The sequence below is a fragment of the Diabrotica undecimpunctata genome, chromosome 2, assembly GCF_040954645.1.
Source record: "Diabrotica undecimpunctata isolate CICGRU chromosome 2, icDiaUnde3, whole genome shotgun sequence".
NCBI lineage: Eukaryota > Metazoa > Arthropoda > Insecta > Coleoptera > Chrysomelidae > Diabrotica > Diabrotica undecimpunctata.
The window spans coordinates 167,323,093-167,336,245 of record NC_092804.1 but is presented as its reverse complement, the minus strand read 5'-3'; positions in this window follow the sequence as shown (position 1 = coordinate 167,336,245).

The following is a 13,153-nucleotide window of genomic DNA, read 5'->3' as shown; positions in this document are numbered from 1 at the left end:
TGGCAAATTTTAAGACTCTTTGATTTACATATTTAGGACAGTCTATCAAGAAGTGCTTTATACTGTCTACTGTATTGCATGTTTCGCATTTTGGAGGTTCATTATTTGTGAAGAGACAGGCATGAGTATACCTACAGTGTCCAAGTCGTAGATGTGGAATAATAGTTTGGCATCTTCTACTTCTGGCTGTGGACTTCCATGAAAAAATATCACTTTTGATGGTTCTGAGTTTCGAACTAGAGTCATTCCACTCCCGATTCCACGCACTTAACACCTTATTTTTGAAATAAACTTTTAGATCGCCTGCGATACTCCGACACTGTGTTTCTGATGTTTCACTGGTGATAGCGTTACGCGCACTAGTATCTGCTTCTTCATTCCCTTCTATGCCTATATGAGATGGTATTCATAGGAAGTGGACTCTTCTGAAATTTTCTTGAGCTTTCATTAATTTGGCGCTGATAATTTTCTCAATGGGGTGTTTAGGGTATACATTTTGCATAGCTTTGACTGCGCTGAGAGAGTCAGAAAGGACTAGACAACAAGGGATGTTTTTAATTAATGTTGGCTTAACTGAGATGTGTCACTTTCAGCTTCCGATGCCTCACTGTTAATATAATTATGGATTTTTTTCATTATGGACCTGAATTTACGTTTTATGGATCTTTCTTTTAAATGAGGATAAACTTGACTGAGCATATGGGACAAAGCTAATAGGTCTGTGGTATATTCTTTAATTGTGGTTATAGGATCTGCTGACCCCATGATATTCATTAGGAGCATGTTAAGTTGATCAACGTTTAGAGGAAAAGATAGAGGGTGATTTTCTATGAAGTTTTTAGCAGGGTCAAGTAAGAGAGAAAATGAGCATTCAGAAGTGCTTGCTGAACTAATTTTAGCTTTTTTAGATTTTGCTTGGACTTTAGGTGGTGGAAAAATGTTACGTTCTTTTGAAGATGGATCTGCTTCAGGTGAAATAATTTCATCAAAGTTTCTTTTTGGTTGATTAATTATGTGACTGTCCTTATTTGATGAGTCTACTTTGTTCGGTATCTCCGGGATATTGGAAATAGACATTTGTTCACACTGAGAAGGGTTCGTGTCATTGGATGCTTGCAAGGATATATTTGTTGCGCTGGATACCGATGCTTCGTTGTTTTGGTTGGGGTTTATTTGAGCTAGTGGTTCGGAGCACTGTGAAGCGATGTGTCCTGGCTTCTTGCATCTAAAGCAAACTAAACTGTCTTGAGAAATGAATATTCTATATGTCGTGTTGTCAAAATCAAGAGTAAATGACTCTGGTAGTATTAGATTGTGAGGACTGATATAGATTTGTCTTCGGAAACTAAGGATGTGATTGTACTCAGGCATAGAAGCACTTATTTTAAGGAAGGTCATGGGAGAGACAGGAACTATGCCGATTTTTTGTAACTCACTGATTAGCAAGTCGTGCGGTATTGAAGGACATACGCCGGAGAGTACAAGTCGTTCCGCTGGTGTAACTAACCTTCTTGCTCTGACAATTTCACCTTGTATTTCTATTTGACCGTGATTATTCATAAAATCGTCCACTATTTGTTTATTGGATAAATACATACATATGCGATTATTAGATAATCTAGAAGAGAAGATTATATTTTTCGGTTGAATTATATTTCCAAGTGGGAGAAGGTAGTCTTGAAGTTTGGTATTTTCTAAGGCACTAAAGATAATTGCTTGGGACTTTAATGGAAATTGCACTCTCGACGCTGCCGAGGAGTATGACTGTGACGTGTTTATTCGATTTTGATGGTCTTGTATTGTAGAACTGTTGTGTGATTCCATGTTTGAATTCATTTCGATAAACGTTTATGAAAAGTAAGTCCGACTCTGTACAACTGCTAAAACAGGTATATCGGTCTTTACTAAAAGCGGTTTTTTGCTGGTAAAACTGGATTTGTTTATTGACAACAATAACAAATAATTGCAATTTGCTGACTTTAATACTAATTTAACTGGATATTATGTAAGGAGTTTGTACACTTACAGTTTATTTCAATATATCACTAAGATTCACAATTTATAACTTACATTAAACTTTGTTAATGTTAAAAATATTCGGAGCCCATATTGAATACAACATTATAATTATCGATGCAGAACCGAACTCAACAACAACTTTTATTGTCATACCCAAAATGAAAAAATAGCTTGTGGCCTGCTAATCATTCACTAAAAGTGATATTTTAGTTACGCATAAGTAGACCAAACGACCTCCATGTCGCTTGGTCTATTTATGTATAACACAATTACACAATGTGGCGAAAATCGTAAGTCCACCAAAAGCCTTTTTTTTTTTTTTTTTTTTTTTTTTCGTTTTTCTTTAACATTAGCAAGTTACTATTTCGCACTTTTCTCTTTCTTGCAGAGAAAACATAAAAAACTGTCTTCGAAAACAAAAAATTACGACTATTGTAACATATACTGAATTTTAATAGAGTGAAAACTTTGAAGTCAAATATCTTAAAATTAATTTTTGGCGCTTGGTCTAGTGATGCATAACGTTGGCCATATATGAAAATGAAGCAGTTTAACTTTCTACTTAACTATATTCTATTAACTAAAGAATTCAGAAACGCTTGAAAATATTATTTATCAATATCGGGCATACTCATATTCATCATTTTTTCAATTGCTTTCACCTTATCTTTAGAGACCTCATCTTTTGGTAAGCATTGGTATATTATTGAAAACAGGGCATTGTTCTCTCCGATTAGTAATAATGCCATGTCAAGAAGCTTTTCTGCCACGGGTTCTTAGACCACCGCGTTTGAAATGAGGAACATATTGTGGTATACTTTTCCGTAGAGATACTTTTGTAAATATCTTTTCTGAGTGAGAGACCTTATATTCTGCTTCTGCTGAATTTTGTGTATATTTAATTGACATAATTTTGGAAAATGGAATTTTTTTGAAAGCAAAATTTTTGGAACAGGTTTCATAGTCTTTAAAATCATGATCTTTTAATTCCAAAATAATATAAGGATGTCTTTTATTCACAGACTTCAAATTGAGGCGTTATTTGCAAAAACCCCACATGTCAATTTTTTTCGATTTTTTTTTTATTTCCAAGAATTCTCTACTGGCTCCTTTTCTTCTTACGAGTGTGATCTGCTTACCTTTTGCTCGTACTCTCAGTTGCTCTACTAACGCCTGCTATCTCCCCTGCTTGTCAACGTCGCTCGCACACACTATCGCCACAACAGTCTCTCCTAAAGCTCCTGGACCAAACTCCTATCTCAAAGGAACACAATTTCTTTCTAGTCGAAAGGATTTTCACTTAATCGACTAGTACCAAATATACTACACACCTGTTTGTTTATTACAGGATGTACTTTCGTTGTCCACTGCTACCAATCCTTGACGCTCGTTCCACAGACACAAAACACCTTTCACAATTATTATTTGACAAGAAATCTGCTAACTTTTACTGCAGGATATGGAACAAAAACAACTGGCTTTTTCCGACGTTAAAATCACAGTAATCGTTCTTTTCCCTAGCAAATCATGACTTCCTTCACTTCAATACCTCCTTCTCTTTCTCGCAAATCTGACACACACACATCCATACCACGTCATCCCTTTCAACCAATCAAATTCTGTGACTTGTCAAAAACAAGCTCAATGCTGTTATGATATCACATAACCTTGGTATTTCAAATTTTTTTATAAATAAGATCTTATCTTTGTTTCCAAGTTGCTAAAGACAATACAGCTAATACTACTTCGGTTATTGTATACTTATCCCAGACCACAAAACTTTCTAATTCTTTGTCCAATTTCTTTGTAAACAAAAAATTTAAACCTTATATTCCAAAATTGCTATCCTTGAGATATTAACATAATCGTTTATGAGAAACTCTCCATTGTTATTATATATTACCGTACGAATATCCATTCTCCTATTTCTCTACATTCCTACATTCATTCATTCAATCCTTTATTCCGGAGACGACCGGTCGGTGAATTTAATTTTGACGTGACAACGTCTTAAATTAGGTTGTGGCTCGGAGTCATTTAAGAAAAAGTGTAACGCCCGCTCACGTCTGTTACAGTGAGTCACCGAACGAGAGAGAGGCCCGCCGGACCGGCGAATGCCTTGCGTCTCTCTCCCACTCAAACATGATCGGTCCGCTGCGCGCGGCACTAGAGAATTAGGCGCGTTGAATCGCTAAAGTTGAAAATCGTTGAAAGTATCGTCAGCTGTGTCTGTAGTGAAAATGTGGAGTGCTTACAGTGTCCTATTGTAGGGGGAACCACCAGTATCAGATATAATTTTAGGAAATTACCTAGGGACCTATATTCTTTTATAATATTGCTATGGATTTATCCATTTAATATTGAGCAATGATTGTAAACATTCTTTACAGTTTAAACTTCAATGAAAATTATTAACTGTGTCTAAAGACATATATGATATGAGGTATTTTACCCAAGAGTATTAAGTATAATGAATATACATAAAAACATAATTTTGTTTTCTTAGGATTTAACATTTTGTCAGCACATTATCTCAAATTCACACTTAAATCAATATGTTTTTACTATTAGGTCTGTTGAATGTTTGTTCTTTACACAAAATTTAGTCTATACTTCATATTTATTAAAGGCGGTAAAATATACATTACAATTCAGTTGTTTATAAACCACTTTCAAAGCATAAAGAACCTTTTAAGCTTTGTTTATATTATTTTGTGTATATTAATTGAGTTAATTGGAGTAGCCCACTTTGATACAAAAATACAGTCAATTTATGGATATTTCAAGGTGACAATCTAAAAAAAGCTGATTTCCTCCCATGCATTTTATTAGAAACACTTGAAATTAAAAAAAAATTTAAAAATCGTAAGATGTAAGACCTTAATCGTGAGATCGTGAGATTTGTCTTCAATTCGTGAGTAGATTCGTCATTTACAACAACTACAACAATAAAGGTAAATAATTGTACACTAATATTTCATTATCGTAAACTATGATTGATTGATTAATTGTTAGATTGACACAAAAGTTGAGAAACTGAGTTTATAGCGGCAATTCCTTGTTCCTATTGTGCAATTTAATAATATTCATATCAATAAATATTCTACCGAGAAAAAGACGTTGTCACGTAAAATCTTCGCCCGTAAAACCGACTTTACAGGCAACCGATTTTTTTTATTAGATTTTATCAAATTTAAACATTAACAATATATATATATATATATATATATATATATATATATATATATATATATAGATATATATATATATATATATATATATATATATATATATATATATATATATATATATATATATATGGGATATTTTAATTTCGAAATAAAAATACCTCACGCGCCTTATATATTATAATATGTTCCACATACATCATTGAGAAGTCGATCAATGCTAATAAATTATAACGATTTGGCGTACTGAATCTGTTTATCTGACACAAATAACAATTATATTTATGCATTATTGTTATTAGCATTATTTATTCACAGTAACACATAACGCGTAACAGATTTAAATGAGATTCGGCTGCCATTAGTTAGCATTAAATTTTATGAACTATACAGTGATATACATAATACATACCGAAATAGGATGATGAATATATCAGAGACGCTTTGCATATGTTTCAGTTAATCGCATTGTATTAATATTTGTAATTTAAGAACAATAGTGGGATTTTTGTGTAAATTAATTCGTACGTACCGTAATTTAGTATGTTAATAGTGATCTTTTGAATTTTGTATTCGTTTATTAAAACAAAACTAAACTAAAAAGATCTTCGTATCATATATAGTTGAGATCATACAATTGAAAGAAAAAAGATACAGCTGGAAGACCGACTAAAATAGACAATCCTTACAGCCCAAAAATATTAACAAACGAACTAGTAACTGTGGTCATTAAGTGGATTCTTCTTCTTCTTTAAGTTCCATCAACACAATACTCTTCGTCTTCCCACATTTCGGTTTCCTCGAATTTTGCCTTGCATAATAAGCTGCATAACCCTCTCATAACATGGAAAAATGTACATAAAAAATTGTCAGAACATGGAAACTTCACTGAAGGCGGGTTGACAAGATCCAAGAATGCTTGGATTCCAACTTAGACCAAGCAGACTTGTACAAGTGTACTTGTACCAAGTTGGTTGCCATGGTTAAATGACTTGGATGTCAAATAGCCATTGTAAAGATAGCGGAAGCGATTGTGGAAGGTGTTCTAGTGATTGCCGATATATTGATACATGAGCTTGAAATCCAGAAAAAAAAGAATAAAATGCCGCACTTCTAGCATCCTTATTTTTATATTTCTTTATGCATACATTTCATAATGCTTCTTTAGCTTCGTATAACTCCATGAATCTAACACTCTCCCTTTCAGACCATGTTCTTTTTGCGTTTACTTCTCGTTTTAGATTTTTCGACACCGACGCCATTTTAATTTTATAATACCACACCAGCGTCTGTAAAAAGAAAGGTTTACACACTGTCACAGCGGATATTGTATATGTCCTTGTAGTATTTCTTTTGTTACTGGTTTTTGTTCTTTTACGCTTTATTGGGACTTCGGAAATATTTGAAGAAATTATAGTTCTCTTAATTTTATAGAAAAATTGAAGCAATAACTGACACTACTTCTTAACCTAAACGCCTCAACAAGTTATTTTTATGTACATATGTTGCCAAATATTCGATTTACAATCATTAAAACGCTCGCAAGAGGCGCTTTGTCTACTGATGCAAAACTAATACAGAAAATTAGTCGCTTGGTCTAGTTATGCAAAATTCAAAATCCAGAATAAGAAGAAAGACACTTGGTCTTTTTAAATATATCTGGTTAACCGTTACTAACATATTAATGGGATTTATTATGTAGGTAGTTTATGCTATCTTGGTCTAGTGATGCATAACGTCGTCCATATAATTATATTTAGTATACATTAAGTAGGTAACATTTATTTCGTTTCCATCTCGTATATTATGTTAAATAACTATGTTAAATAACTGGAAAGCATTGAGATTTGGAAACAAAGTTCTAACTGCATTTTGATGCTATTTTTTTTAGTTTATTCTGTTTATTATATATGTAAGCACATATGCTAGCTTATTTTTTGTAGTCATTTAAAATATTGCTTTGTGCAGTATCAACAAGAAAATAAATATGTAATTTTAAAACTTTGATCGCCTGTAACTCAAAATGGCATCCGCACAATATAGAACTTTGTTATTCCAAAGCAACGAGATATTGGGAGAATTTGCTGTTAACTTTCTCAATACAGCGGACCGTTTAATTCAAAGGTTTAGTCTCTAATCCAAAATAGATCCAAATTCGTGAAATGTACTGTAATGTTAAAGCATGTTCATGCTTTGAAGTCACTGGAATGGGAAAGTAAAGGAATAAATATTGATGGTGAGATGCTTAGTCATCTACGATTCGCAGATGATATTGTTCTGATTCCAGATGACCTAAAGGCTGCAAGTGATATGTTGAATGAACCCAGCGATGCAGCACTAAATATTAACTACCAAAACACAAAAATAATGACTAATTTAGTTCCGAGCCATCCTTTAAGGGTAGAAGACGTCGAAATTGAAATTGTTGACAGCTTCATATACCTTGGACATACGGTAAAAATTAGCAGAGATAATTAAACTGCTGAGCTGCTAAGAAGAATAACACTGGGATGGGCAGTATATGGAAGACTGCGTGATATTTTTAAAGGTGATATACCTATCAGCTTAAAAAGAAGAGTCCGCTTGAGAAGAAGAGAAGGAGAAGAGAGAAGAAGATTTAATCAGTGTGTCCTGCCTGTCCTTACATATGGCGCAGAGATACTTACCCTAACAAGGACGTCTACACGAAAACTACAACTGACGCAACGTAGAATGGAAAGATCATTGTTAGGCATAACGTTGCGAGATAGGGTAATAAACGAAGACATCCGTAGAAAAAGTGGTGTAGAAGACATTATAAAACACATAGCCAAAAATTAAACTGAGGTGGACAGGACACGTCGCTAGAATGAAGGATAATAGGTGGACCAAAAAAATCTTGGAGTGGAGACCGAGAGCGGATAGACGAAACCCGGGAAGACCACCCACAAGATGGACTGACGACATAAAGGGGATTTGTACCAACTGGATTGCAGCAGCGCAAGATAGATCTGAATGGAGGTTTTTCGAGGAGGCCTATGTTCAGTAGTGGATGATGATGACTGTACTGTTAACTGCGCTGCGATTCAATGAAATATAGTGTTCTCTGAGCAGCCTACTTACAGCATATGCTGGATTTTATTGGCAGATTTAGAATATAGCCCCCAGCGGTCAGATAGAAAGCTAAACAATTTACAATTTGTTGAAGACTCTTCTTAAATAATAATACAAATAAAAACTTTTCTTACATTAAATCATAACAACTTTGCAAAAAACTAAAAATGTTAAAAAACGCCTAACTGAAATCTTTCGTATGATTGATTCAAAACATTTAATTTTGCCCTTTTAGCAGCTTTCCATCGAACTAAATCCAGACAAATGACAGGAGAATTGACACCGTCGAAAGACTAAATTGGCCGACATGTCGCAGTGCCATTTATCATCTGGGCCGTTTACGAGCGGCGCCCTATCGCTCTATGACGATGACTGAGGCCCTTTTGCCCTATATTTCCCTGGAGGTGAATGAATTTTCAGAAATCCATCAAAATGTCGTCCACTGACCGGTAATCAAATATATGAAATATCCAGATTCCTGCAGATTTTGGAAGCAATGAGGGTGAATATATGAGAAAAGTGTTACTTTCTTCATAAAAAAAATATAAATGGCGCTCGTAGATAGAAAGAGATTTGCAATATTGATGGCTTCATAAGGAAAAGATAATAAGTAATATCGTATATAGACTCAAATGTTTTTGAATGTAATTTTACCGATGATCAATTTTTGGTAAATATATAAAGTGCGACAATTACTTAGGCCTTTTTTCTTGTGTTGTTTAAAAAAGTATCATAATGCCCGTTCAGCATGTATTTAGTATCTTTGATAATTTAAAAATCTCATTAGATTCCTTAACTGTTGCTAGGAAAAATGGACTAAAAATAAACTTAGACCCGATCGTATATAATTAACAATAAAAGCAAATATTAAAATTCAAGCTACAAGAAAAATTAAATACTTAGTATCCATAATTTACAAAAAAAACCAAACTAAGTACAGTATCCAGCAAGACCACTTTTCTCTCATTAAACATTGTACGTCTAACACTTATATCACCTTCCGAAATCAATTCTACATACAAATAAATGGTGCTCCAATGGGCTCCCCACTATCTTCAGTAATTTGCCAATATCTTTATGGAATACTTCGACAACCGAGCACTATTCACATCAATGCTCAAATCCACATATTGGCTACAATATATTGTCGATACATTCATCATTTGGCCCCACGGCAGGGATGTTTTAGTGTGTTTTCAAATCCATCTGAATGGTATACATCCTAGTATCCAGTTCACGATGGAGATGGAAACTGATTTATCCCAACCGTTTCTCGACGTTATCATAAAGAAAAATGATCATCCAGCTTCACATATTAATTCTATTATTAATACCCTCGTCTCCACATCAATACCAATCCTCTCTAATAACCTTTTCTCCAATAAATGATGCAAGTAGAACCTTAAAATCCTTAAATTAAGAGGAAGAAAGAAGACAATATTTACCCCCCCAACAAAAACTTTCATCTCTTGTCCGATCAATCAATAACTACATTCCAAAAAAGGAAAAAGTGGCAAAACACACACGCTCCTATTGACAAACAAAATTTAAACAGAATTAGCAGAAGACTTAAAAATCTATTAAAAGAAGAGAAAAACAGGGGGATCCAAACTCACTTAGAAAATTTGACTCCGTCCAAAGACACCAATTATTCTCTATGGAAGGCGACGAGAAAGGTAAAAGGTCCACAAGACGCCATACCTCCTCTAAAAAATGTCAAAGGTAAATGGGCAAGAACAGACACAGAAAAATCTGAGACATTCGCTGAACATCTTTCTACAGTATTTAGTCCATTTAAAAGAGTAGTGCCATTAGAACAAGAAGAACCATTTAATTCTTTTCTGGAGGCTCCATATCAAATGGAACTACCAATCACCAAGTTTAATATTAAAGAAGTAAAACAGATAATAAAGAATGAGATACAACCCAATAAGGCTCCGGGATTCGACCTCATAACGGGTAAGATCCTCCAGGAACTAACCAATGACTGTTACAGAATAATCACTATGATCTTCAATGCTATGCTTAGTCTGCATTACTTCCCTTTGCAATGGAAAGTGGCACAGATTATACTCATTCAAAAACCTGGTAAAGATCCAAAAGATGTCAACTCATACCGACCGATTAGTCTACTCCCAGTCATCTCTAAGGTCTTCGAAAAACTTCTGCTACGAAAAATCAAACCAATATTGGACGAAAAGTGTCTCATACCTGACCATCAATTCGGCTTTCGTAACCAACATGGTACAATCGAACAAGTTCACAGACTATACACAACAATAAGAAGTAGTCTCGAGAACAAGCAATACTGTACTGCAGCCTTTTTAGACGCCCCTCAAGCTTTTGACAAGGTGTGGCATACAGGACTTCTGTACAAATTAAAGAAAATTTACCTTACCCTTACTTTAAACTGCTTCAATCATACCTTACAGAAAGGAGATATCTGGTAAAATATAGTGAAGCCTACACAAAACTCTACCCCATCCTATCTGGTGTACCTCAGGGTAGTGTGCTCGGACCGATTCTGTACCTGATATATACGGCGGACTTGCCAATAAGCAATAACCTAACGCTTCCAACATTCGCAGATGATACTGCTTTCTTGGCCTCTCATAGCAACCCAAAAATAGCATCAGAGAGACTGCAACTACATCTGAACAAAACAAATGAATGGCTTAAACTCTGGAGAATTAGAGTAAACCCCTCAAAATCCACACAAATTACATTCATTCTAAGAAGAGGTACATGCCCACAAGTTAACCTCAATGGACATCCTTTGCCCCAAAAGCATGACGTAAAATACTTAGGTATTAACCTTGACAAACGTCTAACTTGGACCAAACATATATGGACGAAAAGGCTTCAATTGGGAATTTTGTACAGAAAACTTTACTGGATGTTGGGAAAAAACTCTCACCTATCGATTGAAAACAAGCTGCTGATATACAATACAATAATAAAACCCATTTGGACATATGGCTCACAGCTCTGGGGTTCAGCTAGCAAATCTAATATTATGAGAATACAAAGATTCCAATCCAAAACTCTGAGAACAATCGCTAATGCACCTTGGTATATCCAGAATGATGCAATACATAGAGATCTTCAGGTACTAACAGTCTCTGAAGAGTGCAAAAAATCTTCTGAACAATATCAAAACAGGTTGCGGGTGCATCCCAATACCCTGGCACACAATCTTCTCAACAACCAACAAGCGAAGAGATTGAAGCAACATGACCCCCTGGACCTACCTCACCGATCCTGACAGAGCCTACAGCAGTGGGAGTTACGCTTTCAACAGCACCCAGCCATTGTGATCAGTGCCGCTTTTAGTGCTCGCGTATCAGTGTATGTGCGCATCCTACCGGTAAACAAGCCAATTTGTGTCGTGATGATTTGGTCACTGGACCTTACATCTCTCTGTCATGTAAAGACCAAAAATTTTACTTATTGTTTTCACTGCAAAACAGATTGTAAAAATCTTAAATGTTAATAAAAAAAAAAAAAAAAAAAATTACATTCCAAATGGTTTCGTTGCTTATCTTTTACATTCATCGTTCTTCCCTGATACCCAGTTTTATTGTATTTTACGTCTTTGTAAAAAAATTTTATTTCATTTTTCTTGTAATTTTCTTCAATACACTTAACGTTATCATCCATATACCTTCTTTTCCTTTCTTTACTTTTTTTCGTTGTTCAACATACCTTTCTAGGTCATATTGTTTTTGAGATCGAAAACCTTTTAATCTCATATCTGAGTTTTTTTTACTCTGTTCTACATTCGTCATCGAACCACGTATTTCATTTAATTATTACTTAGCACTAAATGGCTGCCGGTAATTTTTTATTATGTTTATTATTATGTGATAATTTAACTACTAAAAAATCAATTTTTGTTAATAAATTACCTTATAAGTGCGCAATACTTGCCCCTCTTTACACAGTTCTATATCAGGAGAAATAAAGAAGACAAAAATCAAAACGATGTTCAGAGATCAGTCCTTCAGCGAAAAAGCTTTTTTAATATACCTTTTTCAGTTCGTTTTGAGAATCTACATCAATTACTAAGTTGATGACAGATACTTACCAATTAACAAAGGAAATTCTATTAATTAACAAAGGCGATTACTATTACTGTTTACTCGACGACAATAGACAGATGGGTATCGATATTACTGCATGGAAACTCCAATATTGGGTTGTATTGTGTATTTGTCTCTTGTCTAATAATAACCCGTCTTATAAGTATAAATCCTATTGTTAATTCAAGAAAAAATCGTTATAATTGGAAGGTATATATACTGCATGCCAGTTACAATGAATTACTCAAAAAAATTAGGAAATCGTGACTCATTTTATACATTGCTTATTTTTGTGGAAATAAATATATTATTTATTGATTATTTATTTTTTTAATTACACCTATAATTATTAAAAAACTTTAACTGAAGAAACACGCAATGAAGAGGTTCACTTCTCGATAATAATGTTAATGTAACTTTTAACGAAAAAAGAAGCGTCTAATTTTTCATTTAAATTTTTCCAGTATTTACACTTCTTCTTCTTCTTCCTCTTTATAAGCAATTCTGTTTGTTCATTGGCGGATTAATACCTCTATGAAAGGTTGTCACTTACACTTGTGATGTATTATTATAGTAGGAGAGCTCGTAGACATCTTTTTCGTAGATATTTGAGGCATTCTGAAAATTTTTCAGAAACCTCTTTCATAATATCCTAATAGAGTAATGCAGACCTGGTTGGAGGGTAGCGGTTATTTAACAACCCCTAAATTCAAAAACATGTAAAAATATTTATCAAAAAATTATTTTTGAGGTAATTTTTTATAGTAAACT